The sequence below is a fragment of the Lonchura striata genome, chromosome 2 (genome assembly GCF_050655825.1).
Source record: "Lonchura striata isolate lonStrDom1 chromosome 2, ASM5065582v1, whole genome shotgun sequence".
NCBI classification, from domain to species: domain Eukaryota; kingdom Metazoa; phylum Chordata; class Aves; order Passeriformes; family Estrildidae; genus Lonchura; species Lonchura striata.
Genome location: NC_140704.1, coordinates 8,561,292 through 8,578,625, shown reverse-complemented (window position 1 = coordinate 8,578,625; position 17,334 = coordinate 8,561,292). Strand labels below are relative to the sequence as shown.

The following is a 17,334-nucleotide window of genomic DNA, read 5'->3' as shown; positions in this document are numbered from 1 at the left end:
GATGTCCATGCAGTAGAACAGGCACATTTACCTATGGCATTCATTCAGAGAGGATCCAATTAGGAAAAGTGCTAAACCTTCAGAATGCTTTTACTAGTTGTAGTGGGGAGATTAAAAAAGATCACAAGGGACAACTAACCATGGCAAAAAAAAAAAAATCCTCTACAGATGAATTAATATCTTTGGTTCTATCTAGGGCATCTCTTATCATTTTTAACTCTCCTTTCCTCCCATATTATTGGGGTTCATTCTTCATTATGTTACAGCAGTTCTTGTGTGCACTGGAGCATATTCTGAGACCAATGTTGTGGTCCTCAAAAACTGTGTCCTTTCATTGCACATTTTTCTGGGATAAACAGATTTTCCTATTCCACACCCTCTCTTTCTAAAACAGGTGATTATATTTTTTCCTACCATGCAATCAAAAGCAGTCAGTCAGCCACATGGCAGCTACTGAAATTAATGGGGGGGTTCCTGTAACCTCAGCACACAGAGATATCTCTGTGTTGGACCATCTCACACTACCAAATATTGTGGGGTTGATTCCACAGTTCATTAATTCATTTGTGCACTCTATTTGTTCCCAGTGAGCTTTACACAGTGCTGATCATAAAGGCAGAACATAATAGGTTAATAATGCTAATAATAATAATAACAGAATGACATATTGCAAGTCTAAAGGTTTATACTTTCAAGTTTTATTTTCTTTTTCAGGAACTGTGAAAACCACCTTCCACACTTCATTTTTGTCTTAAAGTCTTAATCCATAATTATGGAGAACTGAGGTACCAATGCCAGAGTAACAAGATTAATACCTTTTTGACAGAATTTAATAATATGGTTTTATGTTTAATTTTGTTCATAAAATATCTCGCAGTAGGAAACTTTTTTTTACTTACCTAAACATTATTGCTTTAAAACAATTTAAGTCATATTTCCTTGTACAAAGAATTTATTAGGAAAGCTTGTTGGGAACAGGTTTTATGGGCTTGTGCAAGGATTAGCTTCAACTTAATTTGGATATTCAACCAATTTTGACAAGTACAGTCCACCATGGGCTAATAATGCAGTCCTTAATTAATTTATCCCATCTTAAATGCTCTGAGGCCTTTAAAATCTTGTTGTATATGTCTTCTAGATAACAAAACTCATGCTGGTTTTGGTTTTTATGTCTGGAGAAAATATCCAACCATCAGTGCAGCTGATAATGTTTTTGCCTAAGTGAGATGAAGGCTCTTACATAATGTATTAGCAGAGAACGTTGCTCTCATCAGCAAAAATTCAACCTGCAGTACCAAGCTCTCTGCACAGCACATGGGGTAGCAGAAAGCCCTGGCCTCTCTGCTGTGTGCCCACAGTAAAACCTCCTGCTGAAAAACACATTTCCAAGCAGCAAATCCCCCTATTTGCGATGCTGCTCAGAATAAATGTAGATATTTGCCAGCACCGTGCAAAACCAAGCCTGTCCCACCGTGCAGCCAGGATCCTGCCCAGGTCCAAGGTCTGGAGGCATCAGCACAGCCCCTGGTGCCTGTGGGAGGTAAGTGGGGCTCATTTTTGTGATCCTCCAGAGGGGAATATCCCCAGGGAAAAGTCCAAAGTGCCTGGGTATCTGGAAGCTGTGTGCACACCATTGAGCAGCAGAAAGCTACATCTCAATTTGGTCTAAGTATTCTGTGTGTAGCTGACAATGGACAACTTAAACAATCTTCTGAGGGCTGTGGGTTTGGAGGACCAAGGGATCTCTAGCCCCATTGTTAATTATCTGTATACATCAGTGACAGATGCAATCAAGTGCAAACCAAATCCTCAAATGTAGCTGGCGATCTCCAAAGATCTCATGTAATCACAGGGTATTTTTTTTTTATTTCACCTCCAAATAGATATTAAAATATTTATTGCTGTAGGAAGAGATAGTATAGGTATACAATATTCTGAAAGAAATGCCATAATTTCCACCAGAAGGGAAAGAAAAAACATTAAACTTACAGACCTCAGAGCTACTTATCTGGAAAAATACCATTTTTTTTCCAGAGTTTATCCTCCTTGCAGCTGAGTGTCCCTAATCCTTTACGGTATCATGACATGGCATTCACACATGGCAAGCTTCCACGTTGTTTGTGTGGAAAAAAAAATGCTCACCAGGAGTTTGTGTGGAGAAAAGGATGGCTCCAGACATGAGGAAGCAGTAAAAGGCAACACCTGAGGAGGCTTCACACACCAGGGAAACTTTTGACTGTTTTGGCTGTACATCCAACAGATGCCCCTACAAGTGATTGTGTCATTGTGCAAAAATAAAAGTGTGGATCCAGTCAATTCAAACCCCATCCACCTGCAGAATCCAACTACAAGATTCAATTGCAAAACTAGAGACCCAAGGACATAAAACTAACTCATCACTGTCAAGGCTGTGATGAAAGAGGAAAAAAAAATCTCTTTTTTTCAGTTTAGGGGTGTGTGTAGCTGTGTGAATATATGTACAGAGTCATAAAAAGAAAGGTGGAGTGTGTTTAAAAGCGAGTCAGGACTTTTTCCTTCAGTATTACAAGTGATGTGGAAAATATCCCTTGCAGCTACTGTGGGATAAATTGCAGCATGATTGCAGATATGGATCAGATAAACACAGAAAGCTGATGAGAGTTTAAACAAACTTGGTCCACCTTTTCCTCTGACTTTACCTCCATTGGTTGGTTCCCTTTTCTAAATCATAATGGTGTAACTGAAGGGAAAAAAAATTCTCTTGTCAGAAACTGTATAAACACATTTGTCCAGAAAACTCATGGCGGTAAGCTTGAGTAGGAGCTTTTTGCCTACACTGAGATGAGAAAAAAAGAAGAGTTTCATAAGATCATTAGATAGGATAGGACCTTTGAGAACATCAAACCCAATCATGAAATCCATACAATTCTTAAATTTTGCATTGGGAAAGTAATTAAGAATTATTACTTGTCTTTACTGACAAAACATAACTTGATGGACACAGAGAACATTCAAGTCAAATAAAATGAATGTTTTTTCACTTACCAGCTTCCTGTAGAACTTGCTGCTGTGGGATTTTCTGGATGCAAGATGTATAAAGCAGATGAAACAAAGGCCATAAACCAAGTCCATCAGACACTGAGAAAAGCTGAATCCTCTGTCCCAGGAGACCTCTAACCTGCAGGCTGGCAGAGCCAGGAGTGCACAGCTCAGGGGTGGGCACTGCTCCTCTCATTTGCTTTCTGCTGGCACCTACAACCAGCAGATACCAGCACAGTGCTGGGCACAAGAGACATTTTTTTCTTTAACCCAGCAGAATGATTTTTGTGTTCTTCTTCAGTTCATTTTGATTTTCACACTTCTTACTGTACTGCAATTTTTCTTCTAGCAGAAAGGATACAGGCTGTCATTTGACATTACTGGAGTCTTTTAGCTGTCAGGGAGGGATTCTCTGCACACAAGGGTAAAACAGCCTCGCCATACCTGAAATTATCTTTTATGTGTTTTTAGTAGGTCATGGGTTCTCTTAGTGATACTTAGAATTTTTGATGAGCACCTGCAGCTCCATACTAATAGACCATAAAAAATGGGGTTGTGTAATTAAATTATTTACCAAAACAAAATGGAAAGCACAATGCATCTGGAAACATAATGCAGGAAAAGAAGAACATGTCATTTTAGCTGCCTAGAGAGCTAGACCCTATGTGTATGTCTGTGATTTTCTGAGGGATTTAAGTCTTAATATCAGCAGCACAGTAATGTTTTTATTAAAACCATACTCAGGCCTTTTCAAATCTGGTATATATTTTTAATTACAGTCACTTTTATTTAAGCCCTCCATTGTATTTTAACATCTTTGCTTTGTTGCTTAGTACTGAGTAGTATGAAGGTCAGTGCTTAATGCAAGCTTGCAGTAAATTGCACTTCTCCAACAGCAATTTCAATGTACCTTTATCAAAAATCTTCCAGGAAAACTACCATTCCTGCTAATGACAAATTTCATATGTTAGTTGGTCTCTGTCTCACTACATCCCATTCACTGCTAGAATTCAGAAAATGGCTCAATTAGTAGAGAATTTGAGAGATGTTGCTGCAGGAGGTTTGTGAGCAGAGATGCCAGCAGATAAATGTGAGTCATTTTCCAGCTCAGGAGGCTTCAGCTGTGATTGCACTGACTGATTATACTTAATTCATTTCTTTCTTTCCATGTATGCGAGCAAGACAGCAGGTGAAGAGTAAAATACAAAAACTGGAGCAAAAATGGGTTATTAAAGTGAATCAAAGTAACAACTGGCTGGGCAAGTACACAGGTACATTATCTATGATTCATGAGCCTGTATATTTTTTAAAATGCCATTAGCCAAGTGATGACTATATGGAAATGATAGTAAATGCCCAAAGTTTCCTCAATTTCATAACTTTCACTCTAAGTTCCTGAATTCACACAGCTCTCTGGAGGTCTCAATGCTGCACTCTTGAGCCTCTGCCCAGCCTGAGTGACTCTAGGATTAGTGTCTCCTGCTTAAAAAATATGCTTTGTCTTTCTTGGGAATGAAAAAAAAAAATATAGTAGAAAAGAATTTTGGAGATGGCTCCCACAATAAACACTGAATGTGGACACTAGAACTGAAGAATTCCCAGATAGATCAGAATCTTGAATATATTGATCAAGAGTGCCTTTAATTGAGGTGATAAAAGGAATTCACTGTCCTCTGGCATGTGGGGAAGTAACTTGGTGAAGAATGATGTTCAGATCAAGTTATCATCCAGTCAGCATGGGGACAACAACACAACCAAGCAAAGCCTGCCCATCTGCTATGCAGAGTTTTGATGAGAGGAATGGGATGAGAGGGATCAGAGGTGACCTGCTGCCAGGTGAGCAGTGCAGAGATGGGCTGTGCAAATCCATTGCTCATTTCCCATCAGTTCAAGGCATGAACTGCCTCAGTTGTCCTGGTCGAACGATTTCCTTCCAGCAGAGAGTGTCCTGCAGGAATCCCCCAACTAAGGGGTGGATTTGCAGTCAAATGCTTTAACTTAGCTAGGAAGAAATTAAAAAAATTCAGATGTAGATGACATGGCTTAACAAAACAAAGCTGACAATGTGCAGCTTTAACTGAACTCCTGAGTTGTGATGTTTGGGTCTATAGGTGAGCACTAGAAAATGGATAGCTGAAATTGTAGAATGAGTTTTATAGGGAGAAAAATAAGAAAATATTCTAAATTTTCAGGAACTGTCAGGAATTCCTGATAAAAATCAAAATGTATTCTTCCATTGACTTCAACAGACAAAAGGTATTTCACCCTGAGTTTGTACAGAATTGGTTTGGGGGGAAAAATGCCAGTAGGCTATTAAGAGTGATTGAAGCTAAATCCTTCTTGATAAAATGAGTGGAATCCACACAATTCTTACTTTCACAAAAAACTGATGTTTTATTTGTTTCCAACTGCCTAAAAAAATCAGTTTAACATCACTATATAAGAATTAGATGTCTTCTGGGTAGAAATTATTTAAAATATAAAGTTAGGCACATAATACGGTTAAAATTATGTAAGCTGGAGCCTGAATTTGCAGTAATTTAGCTCATCTGTGGTAACTGCCTGTGGGAAGACTTGTACATGGTTATAAATGTGTAGTAATTTGAGGTTGCCTATCCCTCTTCTGAATTCCCCCTCTTGGAAGTAAATGATCTTACATTTACTGATGGGTAAGAAGGTGCACAGTTATTACTAAGTAGCCAAACACTTGTGGCAGCTTGTTTGCACGTCTTTAAGATCAGCTAATTATAGTAGGGAGGAAAAAAAGAGAAGTTATTAGAGCCATAACAAAGTACTTATTATCAAAAGAAATTATCAAAAGAAAAATGGTTTTATTTATTGAAATTTAATCTTTTATAGATTTCTAGTCATGTAGATATCCAAGATTTTTTACCATTCTTCCTGAATCACTAGACATTATTCACAGGTATTATTCAAAATTTCTATACTTGTAATCTAAAAACCCTATTGCCACTCCAGAGTAAATAATTCTTTTTACTTCTCTTTGTCATAGCTGACGGAAGTTAGGCTTTTTTTTTTTTTTTGTTTAGACTCTAAAAACCTTTACATGATTGTGAACTCAAAGACTAATTTTATCTTCTATTTATCTTTCTGATTTGAGACCATTTAGACTTCTACAGAAGAGATGGAGGTCTACTATGCCATGATAAAGAGTAGCAGACTCCATTTGCAAGATATACATGTCATCATTGGTGAAGAATTAGGTTTATTTGTCTGTTGAGCAGCCCTCATCTGAAAAAGTGTTCAGGATTTCAGGCAGGAAAACGAACCAATACCAAAGTACAACAACCCTACTGAAACCTCATAGGATCTGTGTTCAAAACAAGCAGGTAATGAGTTGGGATCCCTTTCTGTGGATCCTATGGGACCAAAATTTTACATGGATTCAAGAGGAGACCTGGAAACTACAGTGCTGGTTGCAAACTTGAATCTCCAATGTCTCCAGCCCCCTTCCTCTCCCTTTCAGTAGATCTAACCCTAAGAGACAGGAGAGAGATGAAAACCAGAAAGTTTGAGAATTCATCTGAACTGAAAAATTCTGAATTTAGCTTTTGCAATGAAACACCAAACGCTGTACTATTTATTTTCACAACAGTTGTTCTGTACTCTCCCTCCAGTAACAAAACCTGTTGACTAACTTTACCGGAAATCTCCTCTAATTAAAAGTGGCCGCAGAGTTAGCCTTTCATACAAACATTCAATTAGAAGTGTCCACAGGGTTGCATACAAATCAGAATCCACGGTTGCCAGCCAAACCACACGCTGTAGATGTGGCTTTGTAGGAAGAACCCAAGAATTTTCATTCCAAAACCACAGGTACCCACTCCTATCTTGTTTGGCTCCAGCAGTAATAAAGCTGCAAACTTGCATGGGAACCAGCAACTCTATGGTCACTCTGTGGAAGACATCTATTACCCCATTCTTGGCTGCTCTTGGTGAGCAGCCAGCCTTGCCACACACAAGACAAGGTGTCCCTTGGGGAATTTCAAATTATCAATAATTTCTGTAATTCATGGGGGTTGTTCTATCTGCTTCTCTGGAAATAGCTCACATACATGTTTCCCAGTTTTCTGTTCCACTTATGCAGAATTAGAGAGAACAGGAGAGAAAGTTCAGGATGAGTGATGTCCTCCTGACTTCATATGCTTCTTCTTTTTTCTTTTTTTCACTAAGAAAAAAAAAATAGAAGAGAAATATATGAGGCTGGAAAACAGGCAAAACTACATCTGGCATTATTTCTTCTGAGCAAACGTTCCACAAGAGTGAGTGAAGTACCTCCAAAGCTGGGGAAAAAGTACTCCACCTCCTGCACACCCACCAGGCTTATCGGATCAGTCATGCTGCAGGAACCCGCCTTGAAGTTCTTTGCCTCCTAAGGATCCTGAACACACACTGGTATCAGGTTCTTTCCCAGTGTTTCCAAAACACCAGGAGAGAACTGATTCCTTATTCCTTTTCAAGTTGCTCCTGAAGTGGTGCAAAGCTCGGTTTGAATGCCTCACTCCCTTAACCAAAGCAGGTGAAAAAGTCTCACATCTCCCCTGCTCTACACACAGAGTTTTAAGAATGAGCAGTGATGTCTCCTGAACATCAGAGATCACAGACAGCAGAAACAAAACAGCATGTCTTGTGGGGAAATAAACAGTTCGTAATTACTAATGTTTCCTTTTGGATAAGTGAATAGCCTGAACACATTAAAAGAAAAAAAAAGTTTTAATTTCTAGTTTAAATACAGCTGCAGTAATTCTTATACACCACACAGCTGTTCAGAGGCCTGGCAGCTGTCCATATCTTATGTGTCCTATCATGTATTTTCCAGTATTGTCCTTTTGGCATATAAAGATTGTCTTTAACTGTTGGGGAAAAGATAGTAATCCTTGAGTTAAGCACATTTATATCTTATCACTGCTGGCTTTTGCACCCTCTGAGCCTCTTCACCCACCTCCCTGTGACCATGGTCTTGTTAGAGAGGAGAGTCACGTGGGGTTTTTATTCCTTTCTTTGACATAATCGTCCATACTGTTGGCTGACCCAAATTGTACACTTGTTTGTTAGACACAAACCAAAATCATAGCTAACACACATTCATATTGTGTAAATAACTGGGATGACAAATGTTTCGACCAAAACACCAACAGATGTGCCAGTCCCACTGCAAGTGCAGAGTGGGAAGGGTGGCTGACAAATTCTCCTGCCAGCATGTGGTGTCATTCTGAATTAATTTCTTAGAGAACAGAATTCTGGTTTTATAGATAAAAGAGAATAAAGAACTTCTTACTCTGTATCATGAGTATTTTTGTAAATAAGATTCTAATTTTTTCTTGCTTACTTTTGTTCCAAGCAAAAATAGATGTGGATGGAATGCTGTTGCTCAGACTGCACAGAGAAAATGCATTATAATGTTTAACTAGAGATGCATCTTTGGGAAAGTTTTCCTCCATTCTGGCTTCTGACATCCTCCAAAGTACAAGATACAAACGTCTCACGAGGTGCTTGTGCAATGAAGGCACCATTTTCCTCCTACAGCTGGGGAAACTGAGACTGGAGACAAAAAGTTCTCCATGCTCATGCCTAGTGATATTCAACAGCTTTACAGGGACACTTCAGAGAAAGACAAAATCACAGGTAAGGGCACATGGCTGTGGGTGACCTGTGCCTCCTTAGCCAGGATTTGACACTCCTGGTTCAGCTGGTGTCCTGTCACCTTTCCATGGCTCTAGGTTGGTGCCAGCTCAAGTCCAGCCAGCTCCGAGCACCACCAGAGACGTGTGGTGTTTCCACCTGTCTTTGTAGGTGCTGCTTATCTCGTCTGTTATTATGAAATATAAAAAGTACCTTAAAAGAACATTAAGGTTTAGCAACAGACAAGCCAAGCTTTGCCTCCTTCACACATGGCACTGAATCTATTTTTCCATTGTGCTGTTGTCTTTTTTTCTTTTTTTTTAAACCATAGATTAGCTTCTGTATCACTTGCTAGCCCCACCTTGCCTCCTCCTATATTTGTATATTCTAGCATATCAAAGTAAGATGTTTTTACACGATAAGCTCTCTTCTCTCTCAGCAGCTTGGGTAAACAGTTTTCCCAGAAATGTTTCACTCACTGCTGCATTTCGTACGTCACCTGTAGTTTGTAGTTGAAGTACAGTTTTTACTAGGTAACTACTGTACAAAAGGCATTCCCTGGTTCTATTTGCCCTTAATCTGGGAAACAGTAAAATCAACCACAAGTTACTATTCCTGTGTACCTAAAGGTACAGAAGAAATATTAGTTTAGAGACAGTATGTTATCGTATTTTATAATACATGTACCCTTTTTAGCTATTCACTCTTGGGCACAGGGAAGTTCATTTCTAACCTTAATATTGAGTCCGGTTCCTTTAGGCATATGAAAGTATGTAGGACTGAAGTCTGTTTACAGAATTATTGGTTTCCTGAATTTTTTTTTAATTAAAAGAGGAGGCCCTCTGGAGCCCAGCAGGTGAGCAGCTCATTGCATGTACCAGCTCTCCATCCTTTTTCAGATGAATATTACATATTGAACAGCTAAAATACATTTTGGACAGACTCTATACTTGGATTTTCAAATGCTAACAAGACAGTAAATGGGAATAATTTATTTCTAAAAGAAAGCTGCACACTTCTCTCAGCCAAAAGCTAACTTTAGACACTCCAAGTTTGAGATTTGTCATCCCTGCTTTTCCTCAGGTCTCCCCAAGAGTTTTTATAGAAAGGGAATTATCCACACCAAAGACTGTCAATGTCCCAAAATATGTTGCAGCAATGGTTCTTCATCTCACTTAGACGTCATTCCTCCAGTTTTTTCCTGACAAACACCAGTATATCCCTTGCTCCAGATTTTCCTTGCTGTTACTTCACAGGCTTCTCCAATGTCCTTGTCTTTTGCTTGGTGCTTACACCCTTCACTTACTCATAGGCACTCAGCATGTCTCCCTTTAGCTATACATATTCAGCTCTTTTAATCTTTTATCATAAATCAATCATTTCAGTGCTTAATCATATGTTCTCTTTCCCCTGGAATGCTCTCCTGCTCCTCTCCCTTTCTCCAAACAGTGTAATGTGCCCAGAACCAAACAATTTTTTTAATAGCATAACCAAAGAGACTGACCAAAGGAGGACAGTCATCTTTTGAGAATATATAATGAAAGTCAAATCAATGAATAGGATTGGTGCATTACCACTGCCATTGGTACTTGTCAGTCAGCTGATTATTTTGTGTAAGTTTCTTAAAAATAGAGATTCAAGGAAGTTGCCTGGATGGAGTCAAGGGTGGCAAATACTGGTCTTTCATTTCAGGCATGGACTGACCCATGGACCCCAAAACCTCAGAGGCAATATGAGAATTCAGATCCAAATGTGGGCTCCAAGGCTCACAAGATTCACTTTTATTTGAGGGCTTCAGCCTTGTGGTTCTCCGAGAGAAGTCAGACTCTTCCCAAATCCCCAGTTCAAGCAACTACCCAATTCCACTTAAACAACCTGATCAGGACAGAAATCATCCACAGGCATGCAGGCCACAAAATTTTCCCTTTCAATCATAAATTCATTACCAGGAAACAAGACATAATAAAAGAAAAAGAATGAGAGAGAAAAAAGAAGAGTCTAAGGGTAAATAAGACACTGGAAGAACTGAATATTTTAATCTTTTGTACTGACCTGAAGGGAGCAGGGAAAGAAATAAAGACACAGTCCTGATGCTAGACTTTCTCCTGTCCCTGAAGAAGAAAACCTTCTTTTCCTATTCTTATTTCTGAGGACTAAAAGAGCATTCAGGAGTGCCACAGAGCTGTACAAACTTGGCCCCCGAAGGAGAACAGAAATGACTGTGAGTTCATCAGTCCATCCTGGAGAGGCTGGGCAGGCTCTGGGGACAGGACTGTGCTCCTGTGCATGCTGGTGTTGCCAGGGGAGATGCTTTCCCAGGTACAGGCACAATGCAAAGACAGCTTTTACAAACACAGATGAACATGAAACTGAGACCAGGTAGACACAGGTGAATATGAGAACAGACAAAGTCTGACAAGGGAGCTACTCCTAGTGGCTCATGTAAGCAAAACAATTTCACCCCCTTCAAAGACAAGTGGGAGCCAGGATACTCTGTTTATAACTTGGGGGATTTTTGAAATCATAGGTCTTCCATTATAAAATGCCTAAAGCCTTCAGTCACAGCAATCAAGCCCTGCAATATCCGGTGACATGTAAAGAAGCACCTTCTGTGTTGTAACAAACATCATCAAAGGGCTTCAGTCTAAATCATATTAGTCAGAAGAATGTACTGATGATGTTTCTGATGAGTAGTTTCCTTATTAAAAACTCTATGTTTCTTGCTTCTGTAATGATCTTCTATGGCCAATCTGAAAAAGGTATCCCTAAAAGCAAAAGTACTTGAGTGTGTTCTTGCATTTTCAGCCTGCTGGTGTCCTTGCACCGAGGTGGGTTTACCCACATGCTGTGGTGGTGCTGCTTCTCAGGTGTGGTCTTGAGGTACCAGTGACAGCTGTGACCACCCTTAAGGACACTTCACTCTCCTCATGGGTGGGTTGTCACAACAGTCTACAGATCAACCTTTTCTGGCAGATTCTTTTTGCAAATAAACACACAATATTTCTAAAAGCACATTGCTGCTCAACGTTTTTTATGACCAAGTACTGTGGGCAGAAGAACCCCACAAGACATAAAGCCTTAGTCTTACTCTATAAGATGGGTGTTAATCAAGCTGCAGTTAATTGTACCTTCATTTGCTTTTACACTCAGTGGTGAGATCCAGCCTGTTAAAGCCTGATAGAGGCTGGAGGCAAGGGACAAAAGTCTTATCTCGTTTTGGTCATACTGAGCTGTACAAATATAATCCACTGCAGGTACACAAGAGAGCCTGAACACTTGAGGCATAAATTGGAATCTCAGGCAGAAGAAATTTTGCAATAAACTGAAAGTTCTGCACTATCACAAGGGTCTTTTTCATGGTAAACACTGAGCTATAACAAAACAGAAAGAAGCCACTTCATGCTTCTGCAGATGGAGATATTTTAGTGCAATGCTAAGAGCCCAGTCTGCAAGGATGGCAGATCCTGGATTCTTGTCTTGCTCCTTTCCATCATTAAATACCTTCAAGCTGCACACTTTGTTTACAGCCAGATCTGAGGAGGCCTGATGTGGTGCTGTGCTGTTTGGGTCTATTAAACTGGGACTTCATCAGACGTTGAGTTTCAGAGGTGCTGTGCTCTGCCAGATCCATCATCCCCAACCTGGCAAGGTGTGGCCACCAAGAGTGACTGAAATTGAAGGGAAATGATGAGAAAGCTCTAAGAGTAGGAAAAAAAAAAAATAAGAAAAGGCATAAATCTGCAGCAGCCTGTTTCTCTCCTGTAAATACCAAGGAAAAAAATTGAAACTATCTTCTTGGGAAAATTTAAAAAGTTGAATAACAAAATGATCTCTGCCAATGTCTGTCACTTGACAGATGGCAACCTAAGGAATTTAACAGCTACCTGTGATTTACATAGAGTTATCTCAGGTCTGTGAGAGAGCCTTAGATGAATATTTTCTGCCTGTTCCACTGCAATTTAGAAAGTATATTTGGGTTTACAAGACAGTAGTATGCTCTGACAATAACCTCTACAAAGATTACATATTTTGGGGAAGATCTGGCAGACTTTCAGGCAGTTTTTAAGATCTCTTGTATATGCAAAGGTAGCTTTGATTTCATGATTAGGATAGATTTATAGCAGCAATAGCACCTATTTAAATATTATGATAACATGTGAAAAAAACCCTATTTTAGATTGCATTTAAATGACATGACATGCCTAAATGCTACTAAGTTCAAGGTTGATTTCTCTCTTTCAGTATTTGTGGGTATTCAGGGTTTTTTAAAGACATAACATACATTTAAAGAATGATAAGGAAATATATCACCTTTTAATGAGTCTTTTAAATACAATATATTTTTTAGATTTATTTTATTTATAGAAAGGAATTATGTTGCTTCTCTTCCAAAACCTATTTGAACTTTTTGTCTACATATCTGCCCATTGTGTTCTTCCCCAGGTGAGGACTGAAGCTTTTACTAAAGACAGGATTTTGGCATTGCAGTGTTCAGCAATCTAATATATAGCCATGCTACTGTCATCAAACTGGCAAAAGAAAGCAGATTGAGCCCTAAGTAGTCATTATCAAACAAAACTGGCTTTAAAATAGAATACTCAGTCATCCTGAGATTAGATTTTAAAATAACTGCTTGGTTCTTAGGTGTTATGATAGGTCTCTACTCACAGTAATTACCTTTAAGAGAAAATATTGACCCATCTTCACTGAGAGGAATTAAAATCACTTAGATGTAGAAGAGCTGTTAAAAGATGAATGGAAATTTGCTCTGGCATTATCTGCAACTTTGAATTTTTTAAAGTTTGCCTTAAAGTACATTGCTTTGGTTATGCTGTGTGTACGGTCATTAATTTTTGTTTTCTGTTAGCAATTTTATTTAAGTAAATAAAACACACATTTGTGTAAAGTTCAAGCAAGATGTGATACAGATCTTTCTAAATGTGTCTCCTCTGATCTGCTCAGATGTCATTTCCTAAGCCTTCTGTTTTACTGTCAGACTATATGTAAGAATTATGAAAAATGCATGCATTTTTAAAAAGATGATGCGCAATTAATATGTTAATCAAGAATTTGTGGTGGAGTTAATTCCCAATAAGGCTGATGGAAACCAGGTTCAGTCTGATGCCCAGATGGATGAAAACTTCTCAGCTAGTTGTAAAGGTAAATGTTTTATGCAGGGAAGACTCAGTATCATGTTCGGGTGTTCAAAGACACATTCTCCTGCTGCAAGGAGAATCTTTTCTAAGCTTATTAAAATTTTGTATCAAAGCTGCTTTTGAATCAGAAGAAGATTTTCAAGTAAATTTTTTATGCTAAGTTATTTTTTTCAGAAAGCAGCAAGAGTTAAAACCTTCTATGCAAACAGATATAGGCACAATTAATGTCTCTGGGCTCATCAGCTGCCCTGTTAAAAACCTGTTCTTGCACAACGTGGTCCATCTCAGCTTTGTAAGTACAGTAGGTAACTCTGAAATGTCCATTTAATTCCAGGACCAGACCACCATGAAGGCAATGTGGTGTATGCCTATGTGGTGCACATCTCCACCAGTGGGACAATCTGCATGTAACTTACTTAATGGAAACTAACTTTCTACCAAAGTAGAATGTTTCAGATGTTATTGACTTTTCTGCTAGCAAATGAACTCCTCAAAACCTGAGTTTTATGGGCAAAAGCAAAGAAACTGAAAGGAGAATACACTAATGACTTTTAAATTTTCCCCACAAATAAAGGTGCTTTTATCTCTAGGGAATATCCAGTTAAAATAAAACATAAATAAATATTCATAATGTTTCCCTATGTACATGTAGTGATGTATCATGTTTTTCATTGCTGCAATTTTAAATGTAAAACAAGAAAACCCTTTTGCTTTTTTTGAAACATACTCAGCCTGCTAACACTGCCAGGAAAGCAAAGTTAATAAGCCAATTTGTTTTCTTTTCAAGCAGACATCCTTGTGTTTTATCTCAAGTTGCTTTTCAAGCTACAGAGAAAGCACCTGTAAACATGTGTTGCAGAACTACCTCATTATCCTCATTCAAACCCTGTGCAAGCACCATTAGCCAGGCACTGTTTTCAAGCAGATGCATTTCTGAACTTAATATATCTTTTCTCAGTACACAATTCACTCATCCAAAGGGGCTCTTTCTTCATATCTCCTGTCCAGCTTGGTGATCCTTCACATGCAAACTGAGCAAAGGATTTGAAGTCCTAAAACCTGGAGGGCAGGCAGACATACAGACTGATAGCAATATATGTCTTCCCAAAATAACCAATTTCTTAGTTTTTCATGAATGAAACTCCCAAGTTCCATTTTTTAGGGTTTTAGAGGGATTGAGGCCCAGACACAGAAACTCTCAGGTGGCTTTGTTTATTTTGATTTTCTTTAATTTCAATGGGAGAAGTGGTCTTCAGTTCTTTTTAACCTTGTTTTGCCTCATGAATTCATATGTTATTTTATCTTTATTTCCCCAGAAATAAATATTCCTGTAGATTTAGACTGTGTGAGTCCTTCAGATAGGTACACTAATTTTAAGGCAACATGTCAGACCCAAGAGTTTCCAGGATTCTCCAATGAGAACCCAAAGGTATCCTGACTTCAGAGTCTGTAATGTAGCTTCATCTTTAACACTCCAACAATTTAAAATGTTCTTTTCCACTGTATGCTCAGTAAGGCTTGTAGCAAATCTATACCTTTACTTAGGCTTTTACAATTCTATTAGTCATCATATTTGGTCAGCTCTATTTTCCTTTAGCAATGACAAGAGAATGTGACAGTCAAGCATGTCTCAAAATAAAGTAGAAATTAAAAATATTGGCTCACCACATTTCTCCTTGACCACATTGTGATTCCAGGTGGCAAGGTGACTTTAGGCAGAGAGTAAGTTATTTCACATCAGTCAAAGTTCTGTAGGTTCATATTGAAAGGGAGTCTAGGAAAGGGAATGACAGGGAATTTTCAATGGGGAATAGAATATGAAGAACAGAGCATGTCAAATATACTGAAATCCCAGTTATTTCAGTGGGCAAGCAGACACAGTGGAGACAAGGCTCAAGTTCATGGCTATTCACAGCAGAATCAGACTGACAGGTCCTTGAGCTCCCTTAGTTCTTACTATGGGTGATCAGTGGTAGGAAAAGACTTCCCTGGCTGATAAAGGTGTGACAACAAGAGTGAAGCCACTGCAGGTTTTATGGAGCGAGGACATTGTAGTGACAGCTGGACAATAATGTCCATTGGCAGGTGACTCTCCCCACCTCAAAGAGGCAGAGGGATTCTGCATTAGGGAGATCCAGTTTTGCAGTCCTTAAATCAGCTGAACAACTTCACTTTTATGAGAGAACAGTTTAACAGGCAGCTCCCCTTCTTGCCTTCAATTTACGGGAACAATACAGGCTAAAAACATGGGACGTGGTACAGCTCAGGGCCAAGGTACGGGTCTGTCTTGGCTCTCTGGATATAAATACAGGTGAGTCACTGGATGTGCCTGTACACACCTTGAAAGAAAAATACCTGAAGTGATCACTGACTGCCAGGAAACTGTGCCAAATTGTTGGCAATGTCCTTTGCTCCTCCTTGGCTCATCTTCATTCATGAGTGCTGAGCCAAGTCAGAGTCTGCCCTTTGGCTGGTTTCATTGGCTGGCTCATTGCAGCAGTGTACACATTTTCTAATGAACAGCCGTGTACACCCATGTACATACACACACAAACATGAATTTTCCACAGATTTCAGCATCACTTGTCACAACTTCAGTGGCTCTTCTTTCAAAAGGTGTGTGGTGAATATTATTTATACCCATGACAGCATGCACAGAAGTTTCTGTGCTTCTGAGAATTTTACTTCAGGGTTTGATTACTTGTTGCATGGGAGCCCTCTTGGTATTATCTTAGTTTGCTTAGATAAAAGAGGAGTCAAGCAAATAATTTCTGTGGGTAATTTAAATGACTACTTCCTTTTAGAGTGAAATTTGTATCTGTGCATAAATGTGATCTAATGGTTCAATTCTGATCTACTTAAAGATGTGAATGCATTTAATAACTCCTATTAAATCCGGGGTCTTGCTATAGATCTTTGTGGGCATATCTGAGAACTGAAGTTTGTTTGCAAACAAAAAGAATCCTAAAATGTCTCTTTTTCTCTTTGCTGATGGTGTGCGTGGTCCACAGTACATTTTCACTGTAGTGGGATGAAAAATATTTTCAAAGATACTCTTGCAATGATAAAATGAGGGTGTTGTACAGCCAGAGTTTAACTGGGAAACGCTCCACTTTAAAAAAAAAAAAAATTTTCCTCCTCTGTTCAAGATCTTTGCCAAAGGGTGTACATGTTACTGTTGCAGCCAAAATTACTGTTATAGCCAAGGGATGTACACGTTTCTGTGTAAAGGCTTTGCCAAAGGGTGTGCGAGTTACAGTTCAAAGTTACAGTTGAAGGGGCATTCCTGGCTTTAACGTTTGTGATCTGCTTATCCACTCAATTAAACGCGGTTTATTTTCAGATGGCTGAGGGGATTGCTCATGTGATGCAAAGGCTATTGCTATGGGAGCCCTCAAAAACAAGTTCCCTTTTAACTTTTTGCTGTTATGCAAGGTATTACTGGTACTCAGGGTATTCCCCATTCCTTCTACAATATGTACTTCTACAAAGAATAGCATACCTCCAATTAAAGATG

At 38.9% G+C, this 17,334-nt stretch overlaps 1 long non-coding RNA gene across 1 annotated transcript in view; it reads right to left on the bottom strand.

Annotated features, from left to right (window-relative positions):
* Positions 1 to 1,551: 1,551 nt before the first annotated feature.
* LOC116183288 (uncharacterized) overlaps positions 1,552 to 17,334 on the bottom strand; it is a 28,854-nt gene continuing 13,071 nt past the window's right edge. The window contains exon 3 of the long non-coding RNA XR_014950510.1: positions 1,552 to 15,591. This is a non-coding gene — a long non-coding RNA (uncharacterized LOC116183288). The remainder of the gene's footprint in view (positions 15,592 to 17,334) is intronic.